General features: G+C 34.2%; 1 long non-coding RNA gene and 1 pseudogene across 1 annotated transcript in view; both read left to right on the top strand.

The window, feature by feature from the left end:
• Positions 1 to 27,685, top strand: part of LOC134729017 (uncharacterized) — a 405,488-nt gene that overhangs the window by 86,137 nt on the left and 291,666 nt on the right. The gene's annotated exons all lie outside the window — the stretch shown is intronic.
• Positions 17,420 to 18,168, top strand: LOC100993582 (14-3-3 protein zeta/delta-like; annotated as a pseudogene).

Genomic DNA, 27,685 nt, shown 5'->3' with positions numbered 1-27,685 from the left:
ACACAAATAACAGAAAACAAGTAACATAATACATTAGTAATGCAGATAACAATATTACAGGTATTGTAGTAGTCCGTTTTTACATTGCTGTGAGGAACTGCCTGGGACTGGGTAATCTACAAAGGAAAGAGGTTTAATTGACTCACAGTTCTGCATGGCTGGGGAGGCCTCAGAAAACTTACAATCATGGTGAAAAGTGAAGGGGAAGCAAGGTACCTTCTTCACAAGGCAGCAGGAAGGAGAATGAATGCAGGAGGAACTACTGAACACTTACACAACCATCAGATGTCATGAAAGCTGACTCACTGTCACAAGAACAGCATGGGGGAAACCACCCCCATGATTCCATTACCTCCACCTGGTCTTTCCCTTGACACATGGGGATTATGGAGATTATGGGAATTGCAATTCAAGATGATATTTTGGGTGGGGACACAAAGCCTAACCAAATTAGGTATCATAACATTGTATTTACACTTTTGAATTGAGAGTGATCACTAAAGTATAGGTGAAGAAACTGAGACTCATAGTGGTTAAAAGTCTTGTTTAATTTACAAAGCTAGCAAGTGTGAGAGGTGGAAAACCAATCTAGGGCTTCTGATTTCTAAATTGGAGCTCCTTTTTCTTTAGTAAAATGTGAATTTTCTCAGGAAAAAGCCATACATTTATCAAAACATCTCATGTACCCCATAAATATATATACCTACTGTGTACCCACAAAAGATAAAAATAAAACATATCCATACATTATTTTAAAAAACTATACATTATCAATTCAAAGGCTGTTGACTCCAAGCCATCACTTTTACCATATTTTCTCATGCTTTTGAGTTGATTGCATGATGGCAAACATTTAAAAACTAAAACATTCAGTCAAGAATTTAGCCATTTTTGTCTCTGTGACATCCACCAGATATTTGGAAACCCAGAATTAAGAAAATTCTGAACTAGTAGTTTAGAAGCATATGGTCCCATATACTCATTCCACAGATGACAACATTGGGTTGATAACTCTTTTCACAAAACACAGCAGGGCTTTCCATGAACCCAATAAAAACTAGAAATGGTAATATTACAGTAGTGATATTTTTAGAGAAGATGGTTTTGCTCTTTCAAATTTTTCATTTATATAGTCCTTTTTATATTCAGAGAAAGGAGCATTTTGTTATGCCCTTTAGTAGAAAAAAAGCAATCAAGGCCATTTATGCCAGAGTAAGCAAGAAGGTGCATAACTCCAGGGAGTTATCACTCTTGAAGAAAATTTCCATTTGAATTTTCTGGCTCATTTTTTTTACCAGTCTCATGGAAGTTATCTAGCAGATAAGACAATGTTAATGATATGGTCCAACAGAAAAGATCTTTTAAGACAAGAATATGATATGGAAATAAAGCATTAAGTAAATACTTGGCTTCCATCCTCATAATATAGGGTTTCCCCACTGTTTGCAAAGACAGAGCACCATTTGCTTACCACAAAGCTATGACAGAGTCTGGCATGCTTCCAAAGAACTAAGAATTGTTCTGATATGACATAAACAGATCCTATGACTTCAAGTTACTAAAAGGACGTAGGGATTTCATTTTATCACAATAAAAATTTCCCCTCTTATTTGCAATATTTCATTGAATCCAAGATGTCACAATGATCTATATTAATTTTAAATGGTATTAGTTGAAACCTAGATTGCATTCTTTCAGAATAATGAAACTCATTATTCTGAGATGAATGAATTATCTTCATAATAATAAAATAAAAATAATCCAGGACAGTACAATTAGTTTTCAAGTTCCAATCAATTTATCCTGACCCCCAAAATAATTCAGCACTTAATGCTACTTGAGAAAATGCTAGAAATTAGGAATGATAGGCCTGGGACAAGTCATCAGAGAGTTTGCAGTTAACCATGCATTAGTAATACAAAGTGGTAAGAGCAATACAAAGTCATAATGATAAGAAAATATAGCACCTGTTGGAGCATATTGTAGGGGTCATTAGTCAAGACCAGGGCTTAAGGAACCAGTAAAGGGACAGTTTCAATAATCAATTTTTGGGGAGACATTTAAACTTAGTGACACCTCTGTTTCTCTTTGAAAACTTGATAGCTTAAGTTCTAAATATAAAGTAGCTATTAATAATTGCTAGTAATAGTGGTACAATATACAATGTAGCTATTATTAATTAATAGTTCCCTGCCCCTTTAGTTGGCATTAAGGACAAGAATCCTCTATTTAAGAGCAATAATTACTAGTATTTTAGGTTGAAAGATATGAATTTTTTTCCATAGGTTGAAAACAGTTGAATATTAGTAATTTCATATGGCACAACTGTACATGTTACTAAGTTTTATTTGTTGTCTAGATCTTATGAAAAATACAAATTCAGTAATTTTTATTTTTAATGAGTCTATCTCTTCTCCTAAATATCAAAATTTATATGAGTTTTGATTTATTTATTTTTTCCACGTGTAGTTAGGAATCAAAAGAAAGAGATTTTGAACGATTATGGTACAGTTATTACCTGTAATTTAGTCAGTGGTCTCAAAGAGAATTTCCAAATTTGTAAGATGACATGAGACTACTCATTCCATAAAATAAACACCAACTTTGCCTAAGTTAAATAATTGTTCTTGAACATGACAATTAGAGAGTTACTAGTCATGCCATCAGAAGAAAAGTTCTTACACCCTTAAGGGGGCTGACAAAATTTTTCCTCCAGTTAGTTTTGGGGGGCATGCAGTTGAGAAAATTAGGGTGGAGTGTGTTTCCTTATGCAGACTTAGGAAAATGCAAAGTACTACTAGATTTTGTCTGAAATTTAAAATACAGATCATGAATAAGGGATGTATAAAAATAGGAATGTAAACCATGATTTCATCTATATTCTCAACTTGTCTACCAACATATTTATCTAGAGTAAGTTAATATCAAGCAAAAATAGTAGAAAAGAAAATTATCTTTTTTATTTTTAACTTTAATCTACAATTGTTTCTACATGTTTATATGACATTACAGGTTTGCAATCAAATGGATTAAATAATGGGTTCAGAAGCAATGGACTAAATAACTGGCTATAAGTAAAGTGAGAAGATTAGATTGTTGCCTTAATGTTTGAATTCTTGAACTCTCTTACTTCAGGGATAATAGATATAAGTAGGAGAACTTAGAAATGAAAATAAACTCCTTTTATTCTTGCTTCTCCCTTGCTAGCTATTGCAAGAATAAGAGCTCGAAAGTTAAGGTAGATGGGAGAGGAAAAGGCAAGAAAGGACCTATAGGTCTTTTTATTATTGTTGTTTTACTAAAATATAGCCTGTGGCTGAAGGTTTCAAAATACCTTTAATTTTTAAAACATTTTGTATATTTCACTAAGGCCTATTTCTGGGATGCTAAATTTAGAAATCATGAAATGATTAATGTTAACTAAACCACAGTGTAGAAAACAATAAACAAATCTCTGAACACATTTCCCAAGGACTGATATTCTACCTAAAATCAGCTGTACACTGTGTAACTTTTATAGATAACTTTATTCTTTTGTCGTTGATGCTAGCTACCTCAATAAAACATTTTAAGTTGATGAAAAATAAGACAATGGCAAAAATATGGAGTGTTCAGTTAACAGTCATATACAGAAGAGATAAGTAGAGAAGAGAGATAACAACTGTCAATCAAGTGGTTTATAAAACAATTTTAGGGTAAATAATTGCAGGCAAATATTTAATATCTCACACCAAGATTAATTTGCTGTTACAATTTCCATGCTCTTAACACAATCAATATTTTACTGATCCTTCCATATTCATAGTCTTTTAGCATATGGTAGTATATTTCAAGATACTTTTTAAAAAGCTATACTTCATGATTTTCTGTAGTAAATTATCTGAGTGAAAGAAAGATATGTAATTTTTATTTTTATTTATTATTTATTATTTATTTATTTATTTATTTTTGAGACGGAGTCTTGCTCTGTCACCCAGGCTAGAGTACAATGGCACGATCTCCGCTCACTGCAGCCTCCATCTCCCGGCTCAAGCTATTCTCCTGCCTCAGCCTCCCAAATAGCTGGGATTACAAGTGCATGCCACCACGCCCGGCTAATTTTTTTGTATTTTAGTACAGGCATGGTTTCACCGTGTTTCCCAGGCTGGTCTTGAACTCCTGAGGTCAGGCAATCCACCTGCCTTGGCGTCCCAAAATGCTGGGATTACAGGCGTGAGCCACCGTGTCCTGCCCAAGATATGTAATTTTTACAATACACTTTTTAAAAACAACGTTAGCAAAGAAAATCTGGGGTAAAGTTCATTTAGGAATTACAACCAGGTTGATGGCAATTTATCCTAAGCAGATATAAGTCTAATAGTGGGCAAAAAGTTCTCTACCATTTTACAATTAAATTATCCTACTTTCATTCATTTGAAAATTATTGAAAATTTTATATTTTTGTTCCATTATACTCATTGAATTTTGATATTAAGGAATTTGTGTATTATGCGATGTAAGTTTTCTGTGACCACTTTAGTATTCCCTGAGTATTCCTTCTGTAATTCTTAGGATATTTGAAATGTGGATGATAAAATTTGGCATTTAAGTATATGTCATATACTATTTGATATTTATTGACTATGCATTTTTAAATAAGTTAGTTAATTGCGAGGTTCTTAATCAAATAATTACTTATGCTTTCTATTGTGTCTCCTACATATTAGGAATACTTTCTTCGTTGCATTTCATTATTGCCTACAAAACACATAAGCAGTAGGACTATTATAGGTTTCTCATTCTTTGGAAGTCAGCATTTTTCAGTACTTTCATCTGCTGTTTAAAATTAATTAAAACTATTAATCTATTAGCATTGTGACCAGTTATGATTATATAATTTTCTAATTTTTGTTTACTCTATTTTTACTTTGATTTCCAAATGCTATAGTCTTTAAGACAAATGAAAGTAAATAGGTGGAATTTTAACCTATGAAACTAGCATTTTGGTTCCTGTCATTCCTGAGTGGGGTGACTTGAAAGTTCTGTGATTTAGGTTCCTTGATCTGCCTGATAGCCTGCCCTTCTGAATAGTAGTGAATTTTATTATACATCATGCGCCAACTTGACCCATCTTACACTGAGCTCTTTATTGCCAATATCTTTGATTATGCTATCCTTTGTATTGAGACATATATCAGCAGGAAGTCACCCTATATATTCATCTAGAATGTTCAGAAGCTTTCTTTCAAAGATAGGATAATGGAAACACAATACATATGGATTATTAGAAATTTTACTTTTAGAGTCATTTCCATTCCAGTTTATACTACATTGTAGGATCAAAATAAGCAGTCTTCTGCTGGAAAAAAATGTAATAAATGATACTGAACTTTTATTTTTTTGATGTTTGAATCTCTGAAAGCTTTTTTGCCTTTTGGGAGTGGTTTTAAAAAAACACTAGGCCTCTTCAAGCTAAAGTAGAGCAATAAAAATGCCCTAAAAATGAAAAAATAGAAATATTACAAAATATATATCTTTTATTTCTATCAAATTAGCAAAAATTAAGAACTTTATTATATTTTATGAACTTAAGTGTGTGATAAGATTTCTCACATTTGCTTTTAGTGGGAATGTAAATTATTACCATCTTTTACAAACAGCCTTAAGGCAATTAGGTAGAATATCAGGTAAAATTATCTGGAAGATCTCCATTATGAAAAAAATTATGAAAATAAAAAATGTCAGTAAGGAAATACATCAAAATATAAAATGATTATTATTGAGAAGTGGGGTTATGGGTAAGCTTATTTACTTTTATACTTCCTTTTAATATACATTTAAAATAGATTTTTGATATTTTCCAAAAGCTAAACTAAGCATATATAATTTTTATATTCAGAAAAATACCTAAAAACTTTATTTTTTATAAAAAGAGAAATAATGATTTTAATAAATGTCATCCTTAGGAATAAATATATGAATGGCAGCACTGCCACACAATATAAATATTCCCTGAAACTACATACTGGCTTTGGTATGATGTTTTATAATATTTCAAAGAAATTTATATTCATGGCTAAATTAAAGCAGCAAGTGCAATTTAACTTTTAAAATTCCTTAAGCAGAAGCAGTTCAAAGTTCAGTGGGATGCTCTAGCTACCCTGTCATTATTTCACGGTAGAAATTCTTCGTCGTCTTTCTCTTCCCTTTCCTTACATATTTTTTGGGCACTGACTATGTAGATGGCATTGTATTAGATCAAGAGGATATAAAAACATAAACAGCCTTTATCTTTTAAAGGTTTGCAATTAATATCATAAACACTTTTGAAAACCTAACTGTATTTGAAGAAACTACACTCAGATTTAAAAGTAGAAAGTCTACAGGGACAACACATATTCAGGTTTAATTATTAGGAATATTATTTAGCCTTAAATAAGAAGGAGATCCTTGCCACAACACGGATAGACCTGGAGGACATTCTGCTAAGTAAAATAACCCACACACAGAAAGAAAAACATTGCATGATCTCAGTTATGTGAGGAATATAAAACATATATATAAAATACACAGACATAGAGAATCAAACAGTGGTTACTGCAGGTAAGTGGTAAAAGGAGAGACAATGGGGAGATGTATGTCAAAGAATACAAAGTATGTAGGATAAATCAGAGATCTAATGTGTCACATGAGATGCAATTCTATTATATTAGATATTTTTGTTAAATAAGTAGATTTTAGCTGATCTTGTCTCAGAGAAGTAATTATGTAAAGTGATGAATATGTTGATCTGCTTCACTATAGTAACCATTTATCTATATGTACCCCATACATCATGTTGTAAATCTCAAATATACACAATAAAATGTATTTTAAAAAGAATCTCAGAATCAAGACATACAACTGTTTTCTTTGTCTAATTTACTTAAGACTATAATCTGTTAGCTCAACTAGGAGAGCTGTTGACTTGCTGGAATGACATGACACAGGATTTTCTTCTTGGTCACTTTGCAAGCTGGGGATCTCCAGCTGGTGATGCCTCATCCGGGCTTTGCTTGACCATAGCTGCATGCTGCAGGGGATGGCCTGCCCACTCAGTCTGCCCAGGCCGAGTCTGGCTTATGCACTGTTTCCCCAGTTCCTGTCCCATACCCAAGAAGAATGAGGATGTGCTGACATTGAAGAGTAAGCAAGGCAGGGAGTGTTACTGAATGATAAAACAGCTTTCAGTGGAAAGGGGATATGGCAGCGGTGTGGGAGGGGTCCCCCCACCTGAAGGCAGGAAAATCCCCTCAATATGGCTGAGTCTGGGGCTTTTTATGGGCTTAGAATTGGGGAGGGAAAGGCTGTAGGTAGTATTGGAAAAAGCAACATTCATTGGTTAAAAGACATTACTCAGAAAGAATCAATTGGGAAACAGTGGGGCAAAGAGGAAGAGAAGTTCTCATTCTCAGTTGTGGGTTTCATCGTACCAGTAGTCCAGTCTTTCAGCCTTCAGGCTGTTTTTGGCTTGAAGGTGGGTTTCAACGGGGATCTGCCCCTATCTGCCTAGGCATTTGGCTGCTTCCTGTTGCTATCAGAAACAGATAACCTCGTTTCTTCCTGAGCTATAGAGAGTGGGATTGAAGGACCACAGGGGATAGAATTTTGAAACGGTTTCTCTGATGTGACATTAATGACTCTTTTTTTTTCCTAAAGTAAAAATAAATTTAAAGGGGTATAGAAAAGGGAAGTAGTACAAATCTTTTCACAGTTGTTGTATATCACATAATCTAATAATTTTAGCAAGATATTTGAAGAACTTTTTGTCTTGTGGATATTTATCTTCTTCAAGTTGAATGAGTTTAACAACATAGCAACACAAAAAGCAGTGCAAAATCACTCAGCTGACCAGCAGGCAATGAAAGCATGTTCTACAAATCCTTGTGATTATCCCCCTTTGTCTTCTTTATTACTTTCTGCCTTCCTATGCTGTTTAAAGGATTCCCTTACTCAAACACTACAATATAGCTCATTTATGTAAAATCAACTACCAATGCTAATTTCAGATGCAAAACACATATGCACTGAGGGGAGACCTCAGGGATAACATCTTTATCTTAAGTTTTATAGAGCCCAAGACTTTTTTATCTTTTAATTCTCTATGCAGCAGCTGCACTTATCTTTCATGGACAGATTTGAAATGAAATGGAAATGCTAACAAATCTGCCTCTATATAACCTTTTCTTTTCAGTATCATTAAGAATTAGAATGAGTCACTCATTTCCTTATATTATCCACACACAATTGTGGTCATTACTGACCCTTTAATTATAGCTATTAGCCACCATAAAATTTCAAAGTACTTTTCAACCTTCCTATTGTTTGCGAGCCAAAGTATTTTACTTTAGGGGTAGCAATATTACTGCTTCAATTTTGAAGTATATATCTTTATTAGCTAAATTTGGTATGAATCTACTCATAAAAAGGTAGATAATATAAATGAGGAAATGTCTCAATGTTCTTCACACCCTCACTGTCCTTACAAAATATTCATTTTAACTAACAATAAATAACATGAAAATACATATATATTTTTAAAATCAAATAAATGCTTAGAAGTCAGAGTCCATATAGATGCACATATGGTCAATGACACTGCTACTTAGTTCCTTTTTTATTAACTTGTTTACTATTAGGAGGCTTGGATGGAAATTACCATTTAAAAATTTACTTGTATAAGGGTAATAATAATAATAGCTAACATTTATTTTGTACTTACCATGTAAAGACCTTATGTTGCCTTACTTGGAATATATTTTTAATTCACATAGTAATTGTAATATATGAGGTTAAATGACTTGCCCCAATATGCATAGGTAGAAACCAACATAACTAGGACTTGAAACTGTGTTTCCGAGTGGCTCCGGAACCAGCTGCTCCCAGTGCACACATTTAAACACTATACTATGATTTGGCCATTATTTATCTCTAGGTGCCTCTAAGGAAAAGCATAAATTGATTTACTAACATTTTAGAGCCATATTTTGCCAGTTCATTATTTTCTTTGTATCCTTCAAATTTTGACTTTATTATGTGTTTATAAGATGTAATAATTTATATAATTGCTTATCTTTGTACTCCCAGTGCATAGCACAATTCCTAGCAAACTGTCAATACTTAGTAAATATTCATTGAATGAATAGATTTGCATATATTTTTATTTAAAAATACATCAACCTATGCATTAATTTTGTTAATACCTATTATCAAATAACAATTTGAGAAAATCAATAACCAGTAACATTATCCTAAGTCATTAAATCCAGTTCTAATACACCAGGTTCAATACCTTCATTGTATTCCTTGGTATGGTTGCACCATAATCAATTTACTCAATCCCCTGTATTTGAAATTTTAAGTGGTTCCCAATTTCTGGCATTTGCATCAATGTTTGAAGTCATATTCCTGTACTTAGTTCTTTATACATAGCTCTAACTATTTAAGAAAGGCCATTGGTATGTCAACAGGAATGTACATTTTCAATAGACATTGGTAAACATCTAGAAAGATATACCAACAGAAAAAGAGCATAATTAGGTCGAAGACATAATTTTTTTTGCCACAAAAGCCTTGTTACAAGCCACTTAACCCATGTGTAAGAGTTTATGGATACTATGATGAATAGAGATTTCACATCTGTTATAATTACATTCAGAAGTGGACATAGGATATATAAAACACATGAAGCTCAAAAAAAAAAATAAGAAAACAAACCACCCAATTAAAACATGGGCAAAATTTTGAATAGACATTTCACCAAAGAAGATATAAGAATGATAAATAAACACATCATTATATAGGATATTTTTATGTAGGATATATAAAACACATGAAGCTCAAAAAAAAATAAGAAAACAAACCACCTAATTAAAGCATGGGCAAAATTTTGAATAGACATTTCACCAAAGAAGATATAAAACACATCAAAAGGTGCTCAACATAGTTAGTCATTAGGAGAATAAAAATTAAAATCACAATGAGATACAAGTACACACAAATTAAAATAGTTAAAGCAAAATAAGACAAAACAATAAAAAACTGACAATAGCAATACCTGGTGAAGTTGTGGCACAAGTGAAACTCTCATTCATAGCTAGTGGGAATGCAAAATGATACAACTACCTTGGAAAACAGGCAGAAGTTATATATATTTGTACCACATCATCTAGAAATCTGCCCTTGGGTGTTGCCAAAGAGAAATGAAAGCTTCTGTGTGCAAGAAAACCTTGAATGTTTATAGCAGCTTTACTCATAATTGCCCCAAACTGGAAACAACCTGATATTCTTCACTATGTAAATGAATAAACTAAGTATGGTACATCCATACAGTAAGATACTACTCAGAAATAAAAATAATGAACTATTGATATGTACCAATAACATGGTGGATCTCAAATCAATTATGTCAAGTGAAATGAGTCAACCACAACAGGCTACATATTGTGGGATATTCTCGATCTGTGTGTCTGTGTGTGTGTGTTTATAACAATTCTCTCTTCACACACATAGACACACACACAGACACACACACACATACCATTTTGGAAAAAGGTAAAACTACAAACAGAAAATATCAGTGGGTATGTGGGTATTCTCAATTGGGGTATGTGACTATAAGGCAGCATGGGACAATTTTCTTCAGCTGACAGAACTATTCTATATCTTGACTATGGTGGTTATTACATTACTTGCATTCATCGAAACTCATAGACCTCTACACCAAAAAAGTGAATTTAATGTTTGTAAATTAAAACTGATATAGTTTGGATGTTTGTCCCTGCCCAAATCTCATGTTGAATTATAATTCCCAATGCTGGAGATAGGGCCTGGTGGGAGGTGTTTGGATCATGGGGGTGGATCCCTCATGGCTGAGTGGTGTCTTTGTGATAATGAATGAGTTCTTATGAGATCTGGTCATTTAAAAGCATGTGACACTTCTCCTCTCAACTTGCTCCTGCTTTTGCCATATGATGCTATTGCTCCCCCTTCACCTTCTGCCATGATTGTAAGCTTCTTGAGGCCTCTCCAGAAGCTGAGCAGAAGCCAACACCATGCATCCTGTAAAACCTGCAGAAGCATGAGCCAATTAAACCTCTTTATAAATTACCCAGTCTCAGATATTTCTTTATGGCAATGTAAGAACAGAATAATATGAAAAATTGGTACCAAGAGTGGGGTATTATTGTAAAGATAGCTGAAAATATGAGAGCAGCTTTGGAACTGCATAATGAGCAGAGGTTGGAAGAGTTTAGAGGGCCGAGAAGAAGATAGGAAGATGAGGGAAAGTTTGGAACTTTTGTAGAGACTGGTTCAATAGTTGTGACCAAAATGCTAATAGTGATATTAACAGTGAAGTCCAGGCTGCTGAGGTCTCAGATGGAAATGAGGAATTTATTGGAAACTGAAGCAAAGGTCACACGTGTTATGCCTTAGCAAATAACTTGTTTGCATTCTGTTGATGCCTTAGGGATCTGTGGAAGTTTGAACTTCAAAGTGATGATTTAGGATATCTGACAGAAGAAATTACTAAGCAGCAAAGCATTCAAGAGGTGGCCAGCTGCTTTTTACAACCTATGCTCAGATGAGGCAAATAAATGACTTAAAGATTGAATTTAGATATAAATAGGAAGCAGAGCATAAAAGTTTGGAAAATTTAATGTCTAGCCATGTGGCAGAGAAATAAAAAGCTTTTTTGGGGGGAGGAATCCAAGCAGGCTGCAGAGCAACCACTTGCTAGAGATATTTGCGTAACTGAAAAGGAGTTAAGTGTTAATAGTAGAGACAATGGGAAAAATATTTTGAAGGCATTTCAGAAATCGTTATGGCAGCCCCTTCCGTCACAGGCCCTGATGTCTAGGAGGACTGAATGGTTTTATGAGTCAGGCCCCACTACCCTGAGCAGCTTTGGGACACTGTTTCCTGCATTTTGGCCATTCTGGCTTTAGCCAAGGCCCAAATGGGCTTAGCTACAGCTCTAGTGGCGGCTCCAGCTCCAGAGAGTGCAAGTCATAAGCCTTGTTGGCTTCCATATGGTGTTAAGCCTGCAGGCACACAGAATCCAAGAGTGAAGAATGCTTGACAGCCTCTGCCTAGGTTTCAGAGGCTGTATGAGAAGCCTGCAGCAGGGGCGGAGCCCTCTGCTAGGACAGTATAGGGGGAAATGTGGGGTTGGAGCCCCTACAAAGAGTCCCCACCAGGGCATTGCCTAATGGAGTTGTGAAAAGGGAGCCACCATTCTGCAGACCCGACAATGGTAGATCCAGCAGCTTGCACCCACAGTGTGGAAAATCCACAGGCACTCAATTTCAACCTGTGAGAGCAGCCGTGGGGGCTAAACCCGGCAAAGCCACAGGGACGGAGCTGCTCAAGGTCTTGGGAGCCCACCCCTTGCACCAGTGTCCCCTGGATGTGGGGCATGGAGTCAAAAGAGATTATTTTGGAGCTTTCAGATTCAATGACTGCCCTGCTGAGTTTCATACTTTCATAAGGACTGTAACCCCTTTCTTTTGACTGATTTCTCCCTTTTGGAATGGGAATGTTTACTCAGTGCCTATACCCCAATTGCATCTTAGAAATAACTAACTTGTTTTTTACTTCATAGGCTTATAGGTGGAAGTGACTTGCCTTGTCTCAGATGAGACTTTGAACTTTTGAGTTACTGCTGGGATGAGTTAAGTCTTTGGGGGACTGTTGGGAAGGTATGATTGTATTTTGCAGGGACGTGAGATTTGGGAGGAGCCAGGGATGGAATGATAAAGTCTGGATATTTGTTGCTGCCCAAATCTCATGTCAAATTGCAATCCCTAATGCTGGAGATAGGGCCTGGTAGGAGGTATTTGGACCATGGCAATGGACCCTGATGGGTTGGTGCTGTTTTTGCAAAAATGAGTGAATTATCCTGAGATCTGGTCGTTTAAAGTGTGTGGCACCTCCCGCCCAACTCTCGTTCTTACTCCTGCTTTCACCACGTGATATGCTTGCTCCACCCACCTTCACCTTCTCCCATGATTGTAAGCTTCCTGAGGATTCCCCAGAAGCTCAGCAGATACCAGCACCATGCATCCTGTAAAACCAGAAGATTCATGAGCCAATTAAACTTTTTTAAAAAATAAATTACCCAGTCTCAGGAATTTCTTTATAGCAACACAAGAATGGACTAATAAAAAAAAAATTCAAAAAATAAAAACAGCAGAGGGTAGCCATATCCCATGCTACCTTTGACAACTGCAAGGCATTAAACATGCATGGTGTGACCTGGTATATGCAAGTGTGCATGTGTGTGGATATATACATATGCATGTGTGCTTATTATCACTAACATTGCTTTGCAGCTTCCATTTTGACCCAGATTGAAAACCATTTAATTATTGTCAATTTGGATTTGTTGCTGGGAAAATTAGTCTTGATGCACTCTTCTCATATTACAGGGAAGGAAATGCTTATCTAGGTTGATCAAGGGACTTTCTTTGGGGTCAGAGTCTGAAATAGATTTAGCTTATTTATTTTCCCATTGAGTCAATTTTTATATTTTAGCAAGGTTATAGGACTGCAGATGTATCAATATTGCTCATAGCTCCTATCTTTGAAAATGTCGTAATTTGTATTTTTTGTCATACATGTTTGGAAATATAAAATTGTTCTTTACTTAAAGATTACGTAGCTACAGTCTTAATGGAATTACATGTAACAACTCATTTAAGTTCCTCTAAAGAAAGATACTTTTAAATTAAGATCATATAATTGCCATTTTACTTGTCTTAAATTAAACTAGATCAACCCGCATAAGAAAAACATTAGAAATAAAACTGTGTATCACTGTTTACTTTAGATATTTCTTACCTAGTTTTGCTTTTTGATTTGACTTCATGTTGTTAAGTGTTACTCTTTTACACATTTAGATTGTGGAGTTTAGTCAAAACCTTGGCTGAAAGACATACCCAAAATAGCCCTTTAGAAGGTGTACCTCCACTAATCATTCTGAAGGGATTAGAAGAACTTTTTTTTTTCCTGGCAATTCAGAGTGAGAAGACTTTCTTGTGATATGGACTCAATTCAGGTGTTATCGCTCCTGGAGAATATACTTCCCTAGGCACTCATTAAAAGTAAAGTAGTGCAGGGAGGGCATACCTGGAGAAAGGAGTAGAAAAATGGAAAATGGGGAGGAAGATTAATGTTAACATTTATGATGGTACTGGGGCAACAATGAAGGAAGGATGGTGAGAGTAGCATCACTCAATGTGGTGTTTTTTTTTTTCCCCTTAGAAATGTTTCCCCTATGAGACTTTTTTAGTAATTATTGTTTCATTGCAATTTTACTGATTTTCAATTAAAAAGGTAAGATGTAGTCCTATAGCTTTTAAAAAATAAACACTTCATAATGAGTTTTAAGGTATAACAGTCAGAAAGTTATTAAAACCCATTTATGATTTTATGTGATGTATTTGAGGTATGATATTTTTAAAAACATGTATTATTTTTTAAAAAATCTTACAAGTAAAACGTGAATGTACTAATTGAGGATCAAGCAATATGTTAACAGTTTTGTAAAAGCTCATATTTCAAAGTCAATATTCCTGCAGAGAATATGAATCATGAGCATAATCGTGTTCTTTTGATTTTAATAACATCACAGAACTTTTTCAAAAGAGGCATGACATTTAAAAATTGTTAGTATAAATGTGCACAACTATTATTTGTCAAGTAAAAATAAATTATACCAAAATGAAAATTATATTACTAGTAGAATCTACAGACAATAAAAAACGTAAATGATATTGACAGTTGAAATATACCACTTATGCGTTTTGACCTCCAAGGTTGTCTTCTCATACCCCCATTTTCTGCACCCCCTTGCCCCCAGGTTATTATATGTACTCTCCTTAGAATGAAAGAATTTTCTATTATTACAGTATTTTGTTAATATTATGAAAATCCTTACTGTCAAGATAGATTTATTTGGGCCAGACTATGAGGCAAGTGGTATAGGGCAGGTAGAGGAGACATTGACTTTGGGAAATCACAAAGACATGAGGGGTATGACAAATACTGATGGCTTAATCAATAGCCTAGAGTGAAGGACACCTATTAATATATGTTAAGGGCAAACGAAAAGTGAGGTGACTGAATGTGCTATTAGGTTGAAATGGAGAGGTCAAGTTACATATAGAGGCCCAGGGTTAATAGAAGTTAGCATTAGAGGCTTAAGCTGGGCAGAGAAAATGGACATTCCACAGTGAGAATACTTATTTGGGTTTTGTTTGTTTACGTGTGTGTGTGTGTGTGTGTGTGTTTGAATGTGTTGAATGTGGGATAATTTATTTCCTGACTTTATCAAGGAAGAATTTAAATCAATTATGAAAACACAGATATTGGGCCCTCTGCCTCTGGCCATGATGGATTAACATGGGCTGAGTGAGGTGCCTGAAACAAATACATGACAGAACAAAATACTGTAATCAATGGTGGTTCTTTGAGAAAACCAATCTTTTACCAGACTGACTAGGAAAAAAGATAGAAAACACAAATTACAAATTAGAAATAAAAGAGATGACATCATAGAAGATTCTATAGCTATTAAAAGTATAATTTGGGAATATTATAAGCAATTTTATACTAATAAATTTGACTACTTAGAGGAAATAGACGAATTATTTACTCAGTCAAGAAAAATAACCTCAAATGTTTTATAGCTATTAAGGAATTTAATTTGCATTCAAAAGTATTAACACAAAGTAAACATCAAGAAATTATACTAAACTTTTAAAGAGGAAATCATACCCATTCTACAGAATTTTCCCTGGAAAACTGAAGAGGATTGAATATTCTATATTTTATTTGATGAGGACAATATTATCATAATACCAAATTTAGAAAGACTTTATAAGAACAAGAAACAACTGCATAATACTTTCCAAAAACATAGATGCAAAAGAGTCAATAAAATTTTAGCAAACCAAATCCAGCAATACAGTGGGACATATCATGACCAAATGAAACTTATCCAGAATAAAAGGTCTTTACATTGAAAACTAATTAATATAATTCACCATATTAGAAAGGCATAAAAGAAAAAAAAATGATCATCCCAGTAGATACATAAACATGCAATTGACAAAATCCAGCCTCCATTTCACCCAAACTCTCAGCAAACCAGGAACAGAAATAATTCATGCAATTTAATTGAGGACATTTACAAAAATCCTGTTGCTAACATTGTACATACTGATGAAAGATAGTGCTTTTCCCCTATGATCAGAAATAAGTCACTCTCTTACTACTTCTATTGAGCTTTGTACTAGAACTAGTAAGTAAGTTTATTGGGGTTGCAGGAACCAGATCAAGTCATAAAATTAATTGTATTTTAATATACTACCAACAAATATTCACAAATTGAAATTAAAAATGATGTCACTTATTATAGCACTAAAATTATTAAATACTTAGAGATAAATCTGACAAAGTGTAAGATAAACATTAAAACTAGAAAATGTTAGAGAAATTAAACTATAAATAAATGGATTTATGTCTCATGTTCATGAGCCAGAAAGATAAATATTATGATGTAGATTTTCACCAAATTAATCTATAGATTCACAATCAATATCCTAGCATGAGACTTCTTTTTCTTTTGTAGAAATTGGCAAGCTAATTCTAAAATTCTTATAGAAATCCTAAGGAACTAAATGCAAGCCACAAATTTTTAAAGAAACTAAAAAAAGGAGAAAAAGTTGTATGGCAAACACTACCTGATTTCAAGGCTTATTATAAAGCTTGAATTATCAAGAAGAATGGCATCAAGAGAGACAAATAACTCAATGGAACAGAAGAGGGAATCTATAAATACACTCTCATACACAAAATACTGATTTTTGACAAAGGTACAAAAGCAATTCACTGGAGAAAGAATTGTCATTTTCAAGAAATGGTTCTGGAATAATTGGATATCTATATGCCAAAAACAAAACAAAACAGAACAAGACAAAAAACATGAGATCTGATCCATACTCAGGTGCTTTGAACCATGTAAAAATGAACACAAAACACATCATAGACTTCAGTGTAAAGCCTAGAACTATAAAACTTCTAAAGGTAAACATAAGTCAGTTTGGCTATTGGATTTGGATTTTTTTAAAAAATCATTTCCTGAGCTAAAATTTCTTCAGGGATTCATAGGCTCTGTTTGGAACTCTCTTCCACAAGGGAAAAGAAACTGCTATAAAGAACTTAGTGATGAGGAAATAATACAAGTAATATTCCTTTCATAGCACTTTCTTATACATTTTGCCACAAATTGAAAATAGAAACACAGACCGTGTGAGCAGCAAGATCTAGGGACAGAGTTTGAGCCTTGCCACTCTCACCATCCAAAGATTGCTGAGCCCCCATTCGTCTACCGCCAACCACTTCTGACACAGAACATTCAGTCATGGGTAAAAATATCCCGGTGCAGAAGGCCAAATGGGCTGAGCAATATGTTGTCACGAAAGACTGCATGATGTCTGTAACTAAGCAAGGAACTGAATTTTTTTTTTATTAGGAGAGGAATCTTCTTTCAGTTGCTTATAAAAATGTTACAGGAGCCTGTAGGTCATCTTGGAGCTTCGTCTCAAGTATTGGGCAAATGACAGAAGCTGCTGAGAAAAACAGCAGATGGCTTGAGAATACAGAGAGAAAATGGAAAGTGAGCTAAGAGCTATCTGTAAATGATGTACTGTCCCTTTTGGAAGAGTACTTGATCCCCAAAGCTTCACAAGCACAGAGCAAAATCTGTTAAAAGCAAAAGGAGGCTACTTTTGTTATTTGGCTCAGGTTGCCGCTAGTGATGATAAGAAAGGGATTGTGGATCAGTCACAACAAGCACATCAAGAAGCTTTTGAAATCAGAAAAAGGAATTGCAATCAACACATTCTATCAGATTGGGTCTGGGCTATAAGCTCTCTGTGTTGTATTGTGAGAATCTGAACTTTCTGGAGAAAGCCTGCTGTCTTGCAAAGACAGCTTTTGATGAAGCCATTGTTGGACTCAATACATTAAGAGTCATATAAAGATAGCATGCTAATAATGCAACTACTGAGAAACTACTTAACATTTTACACATCAGATACCCAAGGAGATGAAGCTGAAGCAGGAGAAGAAGGTGAAAATTAACGACTTCTCAAATTTGTCTACTTCATTCTAAAACACAGTGGACCATTTGTCATCCATATGCCCTGAATATAATTTTTAAAAAAAGGTATAGGTTACTTCTATTTGAATTTCTGTTTTTTCCGATATGGTTTTTATGTTTTACATTAGAATAGGGCCAATTAAGATTTAGGGAGTTATATGTTTTCATCTTTAGGTGGCCAATATGGGGATGTGAAATTTTCATATAAGCTATAAATGTTTGACATAGTATTTTGCTAAATTGTGGCCTCACAAGGACCTCTGTTATAACTGCCTCTATGTCTAGGCAAAGGAAAGCACCTATATATTGGTGTGTCCTAATATCGGATTAAAGGATAATTTGTTCCAGTTTTAGTTGTAGTTGTGCAAACTGTAAGGAAGGAAAAGTTTCCATAACCCTTTTAGGGTTCCTGGCTTGGTCTGAAAGAAAACAAAGACAGATTAATAGGAGAAAAGCATAAAATATTTAATCAAAGTTTTGCAAGACATGAGAGGCTTCAAATTGAAGATGCAAAGACTCAAGGAAAAACTGTCCATTTTAATTCTTAGATGCGACAAAGAGTAGACAGCCATGCAAAAATGTAATTTGACAAAAAGGGACTGATTTAATGCTAATAGACTGAATGGAGAAACAAAGCCAGGCCGGCGTGTTTATATTTTTCTTGTGCTTCTATGTGTGGCATTTCTTCCTTCTGGATATAAGACAAGACTCCTTCTGGAATAAGGGCCTTATGACCTACTAACAGACAAGGTAGGTCAGGGAATTTCTCTATGGCTAGCTCTCACACAGAAAGGCAAGAAAAGGCTAGAATAATATTTTTACTTTTTATGTTTGGCTTTGGGGGAGAGGATTTCTGGTGTCTTTGACCTGCCTTGGGGAGGAGAAATTTCAGGCTCCATGGCCTGAGTTGGTGAAGAAAGGGGACCAGGAGAAAGAAGAGCAGGAGAAGGTCAGAAAGATTTAACTTCTGAGCCCCTTTTTTCAGTTCAGCATGCCAAGACACTGTACTTTGGGAGTGTTCTGAGCCCTGTCAGTGGGAGTATTTACAAGGTTGTTGTAGAAATAGGTACCCCATAGGCATAATATCCTGAACATGTGAATGGGTGGAATGCAGTTTCAATGTGTACACCTTGGACTATAGCTTCGGAAATGTTCCTTTATACAAAGCTGTCACTCAATTTCCTCTAGAGAAAGGCAGAAATGATTCCTATTCTTTATAAAGTTATCTGTTGTTTGCTTTCTTTTTTTCTTTCTTTCTTTTTTTTGTTTGTTTGTTTGTTTTTTTGAGACAGAGTTTTGCTCTGTCACCTAGGCTGGAGTGCAATGGCGCGATCTCGGCTCACTGCAACCTCCGCCTCCAGGTTCGGGCCATTCTCGTGCCTCAGCCTTCCCAGTAACTGGGATTAAAGGCGCCCACCACCACGCCTGGCTAATTTCTGTATTTTTAGTAGAGATGGGGTTTCAACATGTTGACCAGGCTGGTTTCAAACTCCTGACCTCAAGGGATCTGCCTGCCTTGGCCTGCCAAAGTGCTGGTATTACAGGCGTGAGCCACCATGTCCAGCCTTATTTTTGCCACCCTTATATATTTATATTTAAATATTTTAAGCAACCTAACAACAAATGTACAAATAAAGATGCTGTAAAATGAATTGCTTGATATCCATTACTTCATGTATATCAAGTACAGCAGTAAAAGAAAAAACTCATGTGTTCAACTTTTAAAGGTATTTTGCTTTTGTGATTTTTTAAAATACTTACCTAACATGAATGTGCTGTAAAAACAGTTAATAGGGAAATAATTTGAGATGATAGCTATTTTGTTTAATGTCTTATGAAATTTTCATGAACAATTTTAATCATTGTTAAGAACGTGTAATAAACTGATATAAGTAGAATACAAGTTTTATGAATGGAAAAAAATAGAAATATGCTCTCCATTTTTCTTTAGCTTACTTTATTTTTCATTTAATTTTATGTTAATAAATTTTTTATTTTTTTGCCAATATTTAATTTAGAAGGTATTACCATTATTTTTCTCCTGCTTTCAGTGTACACTTTTGAAATGTGACTGATATTAATATGTACTTTTCACCACCCTTTTTCTTTGCTGTATTTATTGATTTGTAATACTTTGAAATTTCAGTGATTAATTGTAACATAAATGATTTTAGTCCTGCTCATAAATGATCTAAAATTTGTCGTTTTTATTGGTGAGGAGCTGAATGTAAGTATATAATAGAATATCTATAAGCAATAAATACTGGAAGACTAAACCAGTAGAATGTTTAGAGCTTTAGAAAGTACATATGCATTTTCTGCTGAAACTAGAATTGTGATAGTAGGAGGAGCTGCTGGAGAGGGCTGGGTCCGGGGGCATCAGTGATTTCATAAGGATCATTGGACCAATGTGGAGTCAGAGGAGAAAATGAAAAATCCTGTCTTAGACATATGAGTTAATTAACAGAGACAACCTAGAGATACAGAGAATGACTGATTTGGGGCAATAAAGCTAGCATCATATTTTGGGTGAAAATTTTCTGAACCATGTTTTAAATATTTAAATACTTTTTGATTGATTAGTAGCAACTTGTCTTGGAATACTAGGACTTTTTATTTTGTAAGTTATTGGAGGAAGATATTTGAATTCTATTTGAAGAATTTGACCTAATTTAAGAGAAAATCCATACCTCATTTTTAATTTATGGATGAAATATAAATAAATATTGCAAAGTTTTAATAAATCAAAGAGCAACTTTCACTACAGATTAATATTAGATTGACCTTATAGTATTAATTTTATAATGAAATATGTATATATCTGTGAGAGACTGAATATGTAAATGGACGATGACCAGGTCATAAATAAAAACAGAACTCTGACTCACAACCTCTGTGGCAATCAGACCTGGAAGCCAAAAACCATAACCTCTGTAGCAATCAGCTCTGTATGGTCAAAACTTGGTCAATAACTACCAGCATCCCTAATTTTTGCCCTGTTTCTAATTTAGGACTAACTAGAGAAAACAAAAGACTACTCCATAACCAACATAGGATGCCCTACTTCTCCTTAGCCAGGCTTCAGCTTTCCTATGCCGACAAGCTCCAATCAGAGCATACCCGAAGCCTTCCAATTTCTCTAGCTTTTGTACTGCACTCCTTCCAACTGGTTTTGAATCTCTGCAAGACGCAGGTTATAGTGACTGATTCTCTGGCTATAGCAAGCTCTGAATAAATAGCCTTAGCTTATTCTCATTTGGATGGTCTTCATTTATTTTCACATCTGGAAATATAAATTTATGGGGTATCAAAAATTATAAAATCCAAACATTCTCATTTAAAATTCTTAAATAACAATTTTAGTATGTAAATACTCAAAATTAAATAATCTGGTGACAGACAGGAAACATTTGGTGAAACTCAGCTAGATGTTGAGAAGCAGTCAATTCTAATTTAAATACTAGCTTTTCCATCATTCTTGATTTTGAAATATGGATTTTCACACTCATACTTTGAAAAGTAACCAAGATGATCTGAAAATTATTTTAACATATAATATATATTAGCCCTATAATTAACCCAGGATCATACCTGATAATTTAAAGCTTTATCCAGAAAAGAATTTTGACTTTCAGTTAGTTGGTGAGGAATATTCAATATTTAGATAAGAAATTCAATTATCTTTTCACAGAAGCCAAGATGATTAGAGTTCAGAGAGCCAGAGGCACTCTGCTGTTTCATTTTAACATATAGCTGAAACAATTATATTTTAAAATATTTTTTTCAAGAAAGTGGATCTGCTTTAAAAGCCATGAACTCACATTACTGCATTCATATTTATTGTTTTCAAACTAATTATATTGCTAACTAACGCATTAAATTTATTCTGTTAAAATAATAGAAGCCCTTAACTTTATAAATATCTCTCTGGGGTTTTCTCCTGGACTATTATTTAGTTATGTTTAATAAATTGTAATAGTTAATGCCATAAAAAATTTTTGGGGGTCTTAAAAGGAGCAACAAAAGTGAAAACACCTGGTAATGTACATTTCAATCAGGAAATCCTGGGATATAAGTGGTTCTCATCCCTTTTTAGTCTTCACAATAACAATAAATGCAAACACTTACATCAGTAAAAGCTATATTGATGCCTAAAGCCAATGTGTGGTTTTACCTTGAGAATAAATTAGAAATTTAAACAGTTTTGACTAGTTGATGGCAAAACAGCCAATCTTTTTGTCAATTTTATTAAAAACAGAGATCAGTCAAATTTTCCTAGTTTTGTGTGGATAAATTGTTGGTTGAATTCTTTACTTTTTAACTATTTGTTTTGTTCTAATGACTGAAAGCAGTGAATATAGTGTTAACAGTAATAGAAACATAATGAAGCAAGAAATACACATACACACACAAAATGGATTCCATCCATCCATGCTCACTAGCCTGTAAAATCTTCAAATAAATGTCTTGCAGACTGAACAGTAAGTTTATTTTCCTCATGCCTTCCTTTAATTATATGGTTTCTTAGATCTGTAAGTTACCACTTGCTTCCCCAAAGTCCTCTACTTGACTTAAGTAACACTGTGCCCTTGGGAACACTGAACATTACATTTCAAGCCCAAGGAAATTGATGCCTATCTATAGAGCATACAAAAGGTAACCCGATTTTCTTTTAGGAGTTCGACTTTAAAGCTGTATCAATTTGTTATTTAATTGCCACTTGCTAGTTTTTAAAAAATTAATTATCTCATCACTCCTTGGTCAGTTTATAATAGGAATATATTTATTATTCTCATGGACGTGTTGAGTGAACTAATTACAAAGAGTTACAAATTCTGTATCCAGGAATCAGGAAATTACTAATGAAATTAATCGATGTCAAAAGTGTATACTATTGATTGAATAGAGAGTTATGATGATAATTCAACTCTGCATGGAGATAAATGTTCACTGAAAATCAATCAAATGCTACATTAATGTTTTATTGACTTGTGAAAAAGAATGCAGTTATAGTCATGTTCTCTGCTTGTTACAGAAGATATTACTCTGGGATGATTATTTTGATCAGATTAACATGGTAATAAAATTAATTTAAAAATAACTTATGTGGTGATCAACCAGCAAAACGTTACTCAAAAATATCTGAAACAAATACTGTGAATGTGACTATAAAAATATTGGTAAGGACAAATTAATTTGTTTTTTTGATCCATAACATTCACAGAGAAAAGAAACCGAATGAAAATGGTTTTGTAATGCATAATAATGTAATTGATGTCAGGTATCTGATTTCATTTGAACAATTACTTTAAAATAATTTGTAATGAAACTTATTGTAGTAGGATGAATTGTGGTCCCCAAGAAGATATGTCCAAATCCTAATTCCCAGTACCTGTGAATTTGACTTTATTTGAATTTTTTTTTTTTTTTTTTTTTTTTACCATTTATAATTAAGTTAAGGATGAGAGCATTCTGAATTACCCAGGTGGGCCCTAAATCCAATCAAATGTGTCTTTATGTGCTATAAATGTGGTATAAAGCCATGCGAAGACAGAGGCAGAGACTGGAGTGATTTGTCTACAAGCACAGACTGCCAAAGATTGCCCGTAACAATCAGAAGCTAGGAGACAGTTGCGGAACAGATTCTCTCTCGGAGCCTTAAGAAACAACCAATCCTGCCAATACTTTGACTTTGGACTTCTGGCCTCCAGAACTGTGAGAGGATAAAATTCCATTTATTTATTTTTTCTTTCTCTTTTTTTAAAATTCTTTTTTTGAGATGGAGGCTCTCTCTGTGGCCCAAGCTGGAGTGCAGTGGCACAATCTCGGCTTACTGCAACCTCCACCTCCTGGGATCAAGCGATTCTCTTGCCTCAGCCTCCTGGGTAGCTGGGACTACAGGTGCATGCCACCATGCCCGCCTAATTTTTTGTATTTTTAGTAGAGAAGGCGTTACATCACGTTAGCCAGGATGGTCTCAATCTCCTGACCTTATGATCTGCCAGCCTTGGCCTCCCAAAGTGCTGGGATTATAGATGTGAGCCACTGCACCCGGCCTCTTATTTATTTATTTATTTATTTATTTGGAGACAGAGTCTCACTCTGTCACCCAGGCTGGAGCGTAGTGACGCCATCTGGGCTCATTGCAACCTCCACCTCCTGGGTTCAAGCGATCCTCCTGCTTCAGCCTCCAGAGTAGTTACAACTACAGTGTGCACCACCATGCCGCAGATAATTTTTGTATTCTTAGTAAAGACGGGGTTTCACCATTTTGGCCAGGCTGGTCTCGAATTCTTGCCTTCCAGTGATCGCCCACCTTGGCCTCCCAAAGTGCTGGGATTACAGGCATAAGCCACTGTGCCAGGCCAAAATTCCATTTATTTTTTAAGCCAGCAAGTTTTGGTAATTGTTAAGGCAACTCTAGTAACCAAAAGCACTTATGCATAAATTAAAATGTCAGAAGATTTAACAACTCAAACAGAAAAGCAGTTAAAGCAGTTACACCATATTCATTCAACAAAGTTAAATAGAAGACTAACTCTAAGTTATGATCGTCCTTACTTTTATTTTATATCTATCTATATTCACAGTCTGAAATACAATTAATTAAATTTGCTACAGTTCTTGATTTCATGTTATGTCCCCACACCATTGAAGATAAAGGAATAATATAAATGGACATGGTAAAGTCAAAATATGTAAGCAGAAACTGGTTAAGAAATGAAAATTAACTTAGAAACCAACCACTTAATATGTCTAGGGAAAATTCTTCCTTAAACCTAAATATTTAGAGGAGAATTCACTCGGGAAATCTGTAAATGCTTAAGCAGAACATGAAAAATCTTAACCAAATAATGCTAGCAGATGTGATTTTAAGTAGCCAACAGCCACCACAACAATCTTTATGCACACAGTTTTTCTATGCCTCAGTTAATGATTGTTTATATAATTAGAAATTTCATCATCTATGCAAAAGTTATTTTAAATCAAGTCAAAGGAATCTAACATACTCTTGGAAGATATTTTTATGCCCTAAATTAGGCTGACTCACAGAAAAAATGCTACAAATTTATCTATTTAAACTTAACAAATTTATTTACTTAAAAGATCAGCTAACTGACATGATTTAGTTCAGATACCTAAACTTCTTAAAATGTATTTTAGAACAGAAATAAGTGTATTTTCTACTCAAATTATACAGAATATACTATCATTGCCAACTATTATCAGAATAAATGTATCCATCTAAATGCCAGAATTTTTAACCCTTCATAACTTCATAGAAGATAGAGATCTCATTAAATAGACATATGTGGCATTGAGCCAAGGGAATGAAGAGATTTGAAATCTTACTATAGATAAATGTCTAATTAATCATTGTTGACTAATTAATTCAGCCCTTTTATTTCTAGTCTAAGCTTTTCTAAGTTGATATTTTAGAACATATAATAAATGGAGTTTCAGAAATATATTTTGAAAGATGTTGTGTCAAAGTAAAGGTTATCTCCTTATGAGATTTTTAATTAATTAGAGAGAAGTTCAATAGAGCTGTAATCGGAAAAAAAAGTTGTAAATATGTATGGTAATGCTACAGTTTGTTCTGATATGCTACTGAATAAAATAAGTTTGTAAGGCAATAACAAAATATGTTTTAGTAACTGAAGTTTTCATTTATCAAAACATTGTATTTGGCTTATTCTGTAAAATTTTTATTGCAGATGAAAGTAAGTATGTAGGGAATGTATCAGAGACATGTGTTTTAGTGGTCTATTCATTCAGGGTTTGATTCCTTGCTCTATATCCTACTGTATTGAATGAACTAACGTAAGTAAGGTACAGCACACATAAATAAAGCAGATAAATACTCATTAAATGCTACTTATTACTGCATTGGAAATTTTATTTCTTCTTCCTTCATCTTTATCAGATCTAAAATATGTTTTCTGGTTAGTATCCATCCTCTCATCTTAGTATCCATCCTTCCATCTTTATATCTGAAATAACTTTGAAGACGTTAGTGGGTTTTAATAAACATATTGATTATTGAAAATGTATCTCTTTTATCATGTTTATTAATTAGAAAAGTGGCATGGATACACATTGATTTTTGAAAATGTGTATCTTTTATCATATTTATTACTTGGAAAATTGGCATGGAATAGAGTTTAAGTGTGTTTTTATATGATGAGATAAATATAGCTAGCTATTTCTGATATATTCCTGAGTAAGGTCAACATCAGTATATGGATGTTTATGAATACTTTGCCTTAAGTTTCTTGTCCTCCTCAATTCCATTAACCTTCACCTTCATGATATTTCAACTACACAACCCTAAGACTACGTATTGGATATTGTCATTATTTAGAATTGTTGTTGGTCAGATGCAGTGGCTCCAGCCTGTAGTCTCAATATTTTGGGAGGCAGAGGCAGGTGGATGGCTTGAGCCCAGGAGTTTGAGGCCAGCCTTGGCCACATGGCAAAACCCAATCTCTACAAAAAAATACAAAAATTAACCGGGCATGATAGCACACGCTTGAGGTGGGAGGATCCCTTGAGCCTGAGAGGTGGAGGTTGTGGCGAGCCGAGATCTCACCTAATAATATAGTGTCCAATTTGACTACCACTTTTACTACTGTTTCTCTACTTAACTGAATCTTTGATTTCCTGGAGATTACTAAGGCCTTGATCAATCACATACTTTATTTATTTTTACTAATTTGTTGGGCCCTTCCGTCTTCACTTAATCCTCATTTTAAAGCATATCATATGGTTAACATTATCAAGACTGTTTTGATTGCAATAAATATAAAAATGATTCAATCTAATTAGGGCAAAAGCAGTGAAATGATAACTATCAGAAGGGCAAGAGTTTAGCTGATCCCCATGGAGCACTGGAAAGGGATGGTTCATTCCATAAATGTTACTGAATTGGTTAACCAGGCAGAAAACAAAAATATTTGTTTTTTTTCATACACAAAATAAATTGAAGATCTATTTAGAGAAGCAAACCCATAACTCTAAAAATAATTATAGCAGAATCTTTTTAGAAAATTGGGGTAGAAAATAATTTCTTAAACAAGGGGCAACTATTTAATGTATTTCACAACCTTAAATTATATCTATATCTTCTCATACTACAAGAGATCTCCTGAAGTTCAAAGCAAGCTGCATGTTGAGCATTTGTAATTAATATAACTGACTAAAGATTGATAAAGTATGAGAATAACTTTTATAAATTGATAAGAGAAAATGTACAGTGGAAAATTGACTGCAGAATATTGTATTAATCAAGGTTCAGCAGGAATCATATGGCATACTTACAAGGAGAATTTGAAGAGATTTAATACAAGGACGCTTTAGAAATGTAAGGGCAAGGTTCAGGAAGCCAATGAGGAATAGACTAGTTCCACAGAGTCAGCAGCAGAAGAGAGAAATATGAAGGTATGAGGAGAGAGACGAGGATAAGACAGCCAGTCTGACAGGAGCGATAGATTCTGG

The sequence above is a fragment of the Pan paniscus genome, chromosome 15 (genome assembly GCF_029289425.2).
Source record: "Pan paniscus chromosome 15, NHGRI_mPanPan1-v2.0_pri, whole genome shotgun sequence".
Taxonomy (NCBI): domain Eukaryota; kingdom Metazoa; phylum Chordata; class Mammalia; order Primates; family Hominidae; genus Pan; species Pan paniscus.
This window is presented reverse-complemented; position numbering and strand designations above follow the sequence as displayed.